At 42.4% G+C, this 8289-nt stretch overlaps 1 protein-coding gene across 1 annotated transcript in view; it reads right to left on the reverse strand.

The window, feature by feature from the left end:
• The window catches only part of BEND3 (BEN domain containing 3), a 63949-nt gene extending 60258 nt beyond the window's left edge, over positions 1-3691 (reverse strand). The window contains exon 1 of the mRNA XM_069235438.1: positions 3605-3691. The gene's annotated coding sequence lies outside the window, so the exon portion shown is untranslated. The remainder of the gene's footprint in view (positions 1-3604) is intronic.
• Between the last annotated feature and the right edge of the window lie 4598 nt (positions 3692-8289).

The raw sequence follows: 8289 nt of genomic DNA on the forward strand, positions 1-8289 counted from the left end.
TTCCTATTGGAAATCAGTGTATCCATTTTCAAAAAGATTATGGGAAGCATGCAAATAAACAAGCACCTTCAAAGCAAACCGATTCAATATTTTCTGAGAGTCTTTTGGTTTTGTCAATGCATGTCTTGTTTTGACATGGCTTTTGTAACACTTTAATGTGGTGGGAGCTGCCAGGTCCTCACCATTGTAACAAACACTGGCATAAAGAAAAAAAAAAGGTTTTGGTCTCAAAAAGCACACCTTGCCACCAGTGGCATAACAAGCCCCCTCAGCCCCCCTCCAGGTGCCCCCCCCTCAGCACAGCACCTGCCCTAAGTGAGTCTGTAGGGGCTGGGGGGGCCTCCATGTTCTTTGCATGAGGGGGCTCCAGTTGCATTATGCCACTGATTGCCACAGTAGTTCCAGGCACTGAACAAAACTACTTTGAGTGCCAATATGCTTCTTGTGGAAGAGCAGATTGTGATCACTAGCAGTAAAGCCATCCAGTAGATAAGAGAAATTGAAGTTTAATAAAAACAAAAGGCCCTCGTTAACGCCAGACCTAATTAGGGTCCCATTTCTTGAAGAAAGTCACAAAAGTGCACCCATGGTAGATATATATTTGAATTAGTGGCTTTCATTGATTCACAAGAACCTACAGAAGTAGACCAGGAAATCATACTCCTAGAAAATATTGTGAATGGTATTTTAGCACAAGCAAATATGCATGTGTAGATGTGCTCATGTGAAAATCCATTGAGCGTATACAAGTTAAATTTCTCTCAAACCACTTTTTTACCAACCCTGGAAGAACTTCCACTTCTGCCATTGTCAGGAGTAAATTTCCAACTTTTCTCATTATAGGACAAGATTAGAGAATAGCTGGTGAAAATCCTTAAACCTTGCAAGTTAGTAGGTTTGCAGACTCGAAAGCATTCCAGCCCTGGAGCTATTGCTTACTGCTTCCTCTAGCCCCAGTACGTAGATCTGAGGAAAGGTGGCAAAATAAGGAAATTGCTATAATAGGGATTGAAACTGCAAGTATTTAAGCTCTATTATTGTAGTAGCCCTGGCATAATCAGAGGGGCTATTTTCAGACCTCTTACATAATGAGAATGTCGTAGCACTACATGGCACCAAAGGGACAAGTAGATTTTTTTTTTTACAGGACAAGAAGATTTAACAAGTAACCTATCCCATGGACAAGTAGATATTTTATTAAATTCCACACTCCTGCATGATGTCAGGGGCTACAAGAAGTTCATGTGCAAGGGGCTTATTGTTTTTTAGACACTTAAATTAGATAGAGGGCTACCTTTCACAAAATCTGATCTCAAAATCCAGCATAATCCAAAACACAATACAAAAATTTACATAAGATCCTTTTCCATACTCACTCAGTCCACAGAGTGGTACATGAATAAGCAGCCAAAGTTGCCAATGCTACTCCATGATGCAAACAGAGCACACTTAAAGCAATACAACTTATGCAGCAGCCATTCCAGAGGTAAACTCACAACTCTGTGGTAAACGCTGTTCACTTGCATCAGCCACCATTACCTCCATTAGTGAATATGGAAGTTTTCTTGCACAAAATTCAGCTTGTGTTCATTAATCTACAATCATTTAAAACAAACATTGGCAAACCCAATTGGTCTTGGCAATTGGTGACCTATTTCCTTTGGTAATGGGGTGGGGGTGATGAAGGGGAGGGCGGTGGGGATGATGAACTGAGGGCGGGTAGGTGCGGTTAACGGGAGTGGGTAGGGGTGTGAGAAATCGGAGACCCACGTTCTTCGCTGCTGCAGTGTTGAGGGCAGAGCGGCAAGAGCCTGGATTGTGACTCAGAGCATGACAGCAGCCACATAAGAGCCCCTGGCACAGCCCTCATTAAACTGCAAAGAACCCAACTTTTGTACGTTATCGTCTCACACAGGCTTTCTGTTTTTAGCTGTAGACATAGCAGAAGCATGCCTGTGCATACAAGAGGACTAGGAAGGGTGGTGGAGTTTCATAAAGTAGAAACACTATTAGGGTTTGAGAAAGTACTGGCAGGGGTCCTAGTAACGCTGCATATTCTCAATATGTGTGCTACTTGTGACACAAGTGTAACTAGACCGTTGCAAAAAGGGGGAGGTGCAGCCTAGCTAGTAAATGAAAAGCAGCTTTGAATGGAGCAGCGCAAGTCACCCAAACACGATGCGTGTGGAGAAGCCTTAATCTCAGAGATACACTTCCTCACGAACACTCAGAACAGTCGGTGAAAGGTCTGATCACTTGCGCCCCGCCCCTTTTATATTTAACATAAGCGAGCTGGTAAATGCAAGGTACTTGTACATTCCATACATAGGCAAACTCATTTAGAGAGGATATTCTCCGCTGTATTACCGACAGCAGTTTATGTGTCCTTATGTCCCTGGAGACCACAAACACAGCAACATAGGCACTGTTCAGCAGTGCTGCAAACACAACACCCTTAAAGAATTGTGCAGCCAGCTCTGTCACTGTATTCACGTAACACGGACCCCATACCATGTACAGTCGAAGTAACAACAGGAACCCTTGTGGAAGACGCTCTCCAGCAAATGATAAAGCAGTCCGGAAACTATGCCATTAAATGGCCGCTGTGTAGGTTTAGGAGTAGTTGGGTGGTGCTCTCGGGGAGGGCTAAACCCTGGAAGACCCATGACTCATGCATGTTATGGACAAATGGGGGAAATGCATAATGGAGTGACGAGGGAGCCAGCCGATGGCAATCCTATGTGCAGGGCTGAAGCCAACAATGTAGGTACAGCATGTCTTTTGTGCAAGAGAGCACATGCATGCTGTCTAGAGCAGAGACCTAAAAACCTACTTTTAGAGTGGTTTCATGAATGGTAGAAGTTTGCACAATTCTGAATTGTGCAAATCATATTTCCATCACTTCCATTTTTTAGCAGTTCTGCCTAAACATTGCCTGGCATGAAATATGGCTATAGTTACAGATTACCTCTCTTTGAAGTTTCCACTCAAAAGAACCTATTATGTATGCCTTTCTTATATGCTCGCTTGAAGAATAGTCGTTTTAAAAGAGCGTGAGTTTCCCAGAAATATATCTCTTCAAATAGCAAAACATTTCAATATCTACATACACGCCCCAGGCTTTTTCGACCACAAATAAAAATCCACCTCATTGCTGTGGGTTATATATTAAATGGCCTAAATGGTTAAAAGATCACAAATGGTGCAGTAAGACCGTTGGGTTATCGTGAAACAGTTAAAAGGAAGCTTTTATCAATGCAATGTCATATTTGATTATCAGTATCTTCTTAGTGCAAAGTATGGGAAATGTTGTTAAAACTAAAAAGGCACTGAGTAATTTACGTAAAATCTGATTATTATAAACAATTGTGTATCGTAAGACATGAGTAATAACTGAATAAATCAAACACTGCACACACTGTAACGATTCGCTGTCACCAAAGTGTACACAGCAAAGGTCTGTCTGTGTCTTGACTCAGATGTGTTAGGTGTGCGAAAGGGCCAAACTAAGCAGGCGATACTGCCAACGCTTGGCAAAAACTTAGCCCTCAAATACTTGCCAACCCTCCCGAATCAGGGGGAGGTTCCCGAACCTGGGCCTTACCTCCCGCCTCCCGACAGAAGATCTTTAAAAATCCGATTGCCTCCGCTTTGCTTTCGCCTCTAACCAACATCAGTAAGTGAAGGCAAGGGGAGGTAATCGGTACTAGGAGGGGTCTTTGTGGCTGTACTTCCCCATAAATCTAGCCATTGGTTAGAAAAAATGACCCGCCCCGGAAAAGTCAGCCCACCCGGCCCGGAAGAAACCGCCCCCTGACGCTGCCCCGGAAGTGGTAGCTCTGCTACACCGGAAGTAGTTGTCCAGCTTCTTGTGGACTGGTGCACAAGATCTTTCAGACGCTGTTTTCTGCTTCGCTGCCTTTGGTTCAGGAGGCGTGTGAACAGACCGTGGGGACATCCGGTCTCTGGCACTGGCAGAGGAAGCCCCGCCGGCTGCAGGAAGACAAAGCCAGCACTTAAGAGCTTCAGAGCGCGGGCATGCCAGGCCTCTGAGCAGCTGGACGAGGACAAGTCCCAGTTTGAAGTCAGAATCTTTTTATCAGGAGGGGGTGGCGGACGCCGAGGGAGCCAGCAGCATTCTTTGGGCTGCTAGGCTTAAGGAGCAGCCCGTGAGTTGCCTGCGGTGATACTTGTTAGTTACAGACCTACACACGTGGCGCCTTAGGGATCAACTTCCGATGACTTACCGGAGGAGGAGAGTGTGCATAGCGGCAGAAGGGGAGAGTGGGGGGGGAGAAATTCCTCCTTATGGGAAGATGCTATTTGCTCCCCTGCATCAGCTTGTCGGCATCTAGGAATGGGAATAGGGGAAGTGTGGGGTACCACGTCACCTCCTCCGCCAGGCTTTGGACATAAGGCGTAGCATTAATCTTCAGAAGAATGAGTTACCACGCGCTGGTACACCGCCTTCACGTTAGTGTTATGGACGGATTTTACTTAGGATAAAGCCTCCTAGGGAGTGCCACAACGATTGTGTTACCGATAGCACATCCGCTTCAGAGTAGACTCAAGGCGAGGAGCACAGAATGAGCCTTTTAGTCTAGAAGTTGTTAACAGGCGTGGCATTGCCTTTTTGGTCAGTGCCTGTGTGGCGATGAAAGAAAACGTAAAATAATGTAAGGCTGGGTCAAAGATGGTTTATTAGCAGAACAAGAGTTTACCTGCCAATTGCCAAAACATTCTCCAGAGCACAACATATAGATACGTTGCTCTTGCACTCAACGACAGAATGCGCATAAGGGGAAAAAAATAGAACTTTGGCAATATGACCTTATCTCTGCCCATCGTAATACACGCCCCCCCCCCCCCTTTTTCAAAAGAGCAAAAACAAAGGAGTAACACCATTTAACCGGGCATAAAATGCATGAATATTAAAGAAACCGAAAAAAGAAGCACTTTAGCCAAACAAATCATGCTCGGTGAAAATGAGGCAATGAAGCAGTTAGTATTTAAATTTGTTCAGTATATAAATGTGACTGCCAATACATATGTTATACTCTGGAACGGTAAGCACAGGCAGATGTTTTAAGTTTTTATTAGAAATTTAGATCTTACAATGAGATCTACAGTAATCGAAATTACATTCCTTAATGCAATTCTAAAAAGAGCTAATGCATTTCAAGATCTTACACCACATTAACTAGACAGTTTATCATCTCTATTGCTGTTGTAGCACCAACCTTTTTAAAAAGCGGTTTTAAAAATCTATATTGATACATTTTTTAAGGCAGGGTTAGCAAATAAAGCATGTTTCATAGTATGTATTTCATTTTTACATGTGGGTCATATTCTCTCCTTCCATAATACATTTTGCCATGCATCTGTCACAGTTTTTAAAGGCAAACTTATACATTTGTATAGCATTATACATCTTCACACTCTGTTCCAAATTTCAGTTCAGATACGCTGGAGGAACAGCTGCAAGACAAGATTGCATAATACAATGGAAACTATGTTGTGCTTTACGTATCTGTATATAATTTTCCTTGAAACAGTTTTTTATTGTATGTTTTAGATTTTTTAATAGTAACATAACTCTTATTCGGAATATCTGATCTAGACAAAGAAAAATGCTGAAGTGCAGTTAAAATATTAGCTAGAAATGATTCAGCTTCCATAGTTGGAGCTAGGCATTCCACTGCCACAACACTCCTCAAAGACGTTTCTTTAGCATGCCGAAGACAACGGAAACCATCATAATATAGCAGCCATTCCTCTCATGAAATTGCTTACCAAATCTAATTTCAACCTTATAACTTCTATTGACACAATGGAATTTAAAATGCAAATTGTGCGAAGGATCTCCCCCCTCTATCTTCTGCATAAAGTGCACTGGTTAATTTTCATTGTCTCTATGGTATATAAAAATGTTGGTGGGTTCTTTATTTTATATCCTGTTAAATGATGATTAAAGTGCCTATGATCTGTTGCTCCATAAAGTGCCTTTAGTGTATTTCCATGAGCAAACACCTTATTTGATATATGTGCAATATGTTTACTGTCAGCTAAATTAGTAGAAATAATTCTTCCGAGATAGGGATATGATTTTACTACTTCTGTAACAGAATAATTAAGAAACCACTTATAGTTTGTATTTATCTGATGCCCCTTTGGATGGAACCTTAATTTTATTTATATTTACTTTCAGGGAATGAGTATAAGGTTGAGAGACCTTTTGGAGTCAGTTCTAACAGGACAGTATCATCCGTATACAGGAGTATACCTAAGAATAAGGGGCATATTTGTACTCTGCATCGAATTAGCAGCATTTTTGTTTTTACTCTAATTTGGTGCAAAACGAACTCCATATTTATACATTGGTGCTAGACCCGTTTAGCGCCAAATTTATTGAGTTAAAGTCATTTTTTGGAAGTGGAGACCTACGTTGCCTTAATGAGATGCAAGGTAGGCGTTCTCATGCAAAAAATGACTCTATGGCCTTAACGCCATATTCAGGGGCATATTTATACTCTGCACTGAATGAGTCATTTTTTTCACTCTAATACATTGCAAAACTAACTCCATATTTACACTTAGACCCGTCTAGCACCAAGGCCCCGATTTCTACTTTTTTTGCGCTGCATTAACAGCATTTTTTGACAGAAAAGTGGCGCAAACGTACAAAATATTGGCCCATATTTATACTTTTTGGTGCAAAACTGCACTAACTCAGTTTTGCGCCAAAAGGTTTAGCACCAGCTTGCACCATTTCTGTGCACCAGCCGGGCACCATATTTATGGAATGGTGCAAGCCGGTGCAAAGGGTAGGATAAAGTAAAAAAAAAAAAAAATGACTTTAGTCAGGTCGGGCTAGCGATATAGAAGGAGGGAGTTTAGCACCACAAAAATGACTTTAGGCAGGTTAGAGTAAAAAAAAAAAAAGAAAGGCTAACCAGATTAGTCATTTTATGGTGCTAAACCTACCATGCCACTTTACTCCTGCCTTAGAAAAGGCAGGAGTCATGCCCGCCACCCCAATGGCCAGCACAGAGGACAAGGGTCCCCTGGGCATGGCCATTGCACCCTGTGCCATGTATGCCCTCTGGTGGGGTGTCCCGGGGGGGGGGGGGCACCTGTGGGCTTATTCCATGGTGTTCCACCATGGAAATAGGCCCACAGGTCCCCTAATGCCTGCCGTGAACCAGGCTTTAAAAAAATGGGGCAAAGCAAGCTTTGCCCCATTTTTTGACCCCTCCTCCCTCGCACCATTTTTGCATGGGAGTATAAATATGACGTTAAGGCCATAGTCATTTTTTGCACAGGAACGCGTACCTTGCATCTCATTAAGGCAAGGTAGGTTTCCACTTCCCAAAAATGACTTTAACTCCATAAATTTGGCGCTAGGCGGGTCTAGCACCAAAGTATAAATATGGAGTTAGTTTTGCACCGAATTAGATTTTTAAAAAATGACAATAATTCAGTGCAAACAGAGTATAAATATGCCCCTTAGCGTAAAAAAAGGACGCTAATCTGGTTAGAGTCATGTATTTTGACTCTAACCTGTTTAACATCATTTTCTTTTACGCTAGCCTACCCTTTGCACCGGCTTGCACCATTCCATAAATATGGTGCCCCGCTGGTGCTAAAAAATGCTGCAAGCCGGTGCAAAACTTTTTGGTGCAAAACTGCTTTAGTGCAGTTTTGCACCAAAAGTATAAATAAGGCCCTAAGTGCCTAATTTTGGGGCATCTCTGGCTGTCCTACCATTCACATCCGGAAGATCCACCGTATTGAGTGAAAAAAAGAAGCTGGTCAACAAGCATCCCTGTTTCAAGCTATTTCTGGTGGGGATTTTTGGAGTCATACGGTGCCTACCCCTTAACATAATAAAACACCACGTAGAGGTGTGAAGGGCAGTAATGAGTTTCAAAAGACCTCCTGGGAATCCCATGGCATTCAGCTTCCTCTAAAGGGTTGGCCTATCTACACAGTCCAACGCAGTTATATAATAAAGGCTGCATAGACAGGCGTCCCCTTCTTTACACATATTTCTCCAGTAAATATATATTGAAGTTCTATTGTCCAAGGTCGAATTACCTGTACTAAACCCTGCCTGCGCCAAAGGTATATTGCTTTTTCCTCTACCCATTTACGTAGGTTGAATAATACACATTTTGGAAAAAACCTTTCCTGTGCTGCTTATAATTCATGGTATGTTTTTAAGAGGCCATTTTCTGTGTAGTGGCAAGATAATACTACCCTTCCAGGAATTAGGAACCTTTCCTGTTC

This window comes from Pleurodeles waltl, chromosome 5 (assembly GCF_031143425.1).
Source record: "Pleurodeles waltl isolate 20211129_DDA chromosome 5, aPleWal1.hap1.20221129, whole genome shotgun sequence".
Classification (NCBI taxonomy): Eukaryota; Metazoa; Chordata; class Amphibia; order Caudata; family Salamandridae; genus Pleurodeles; species Pleurodeles waltl.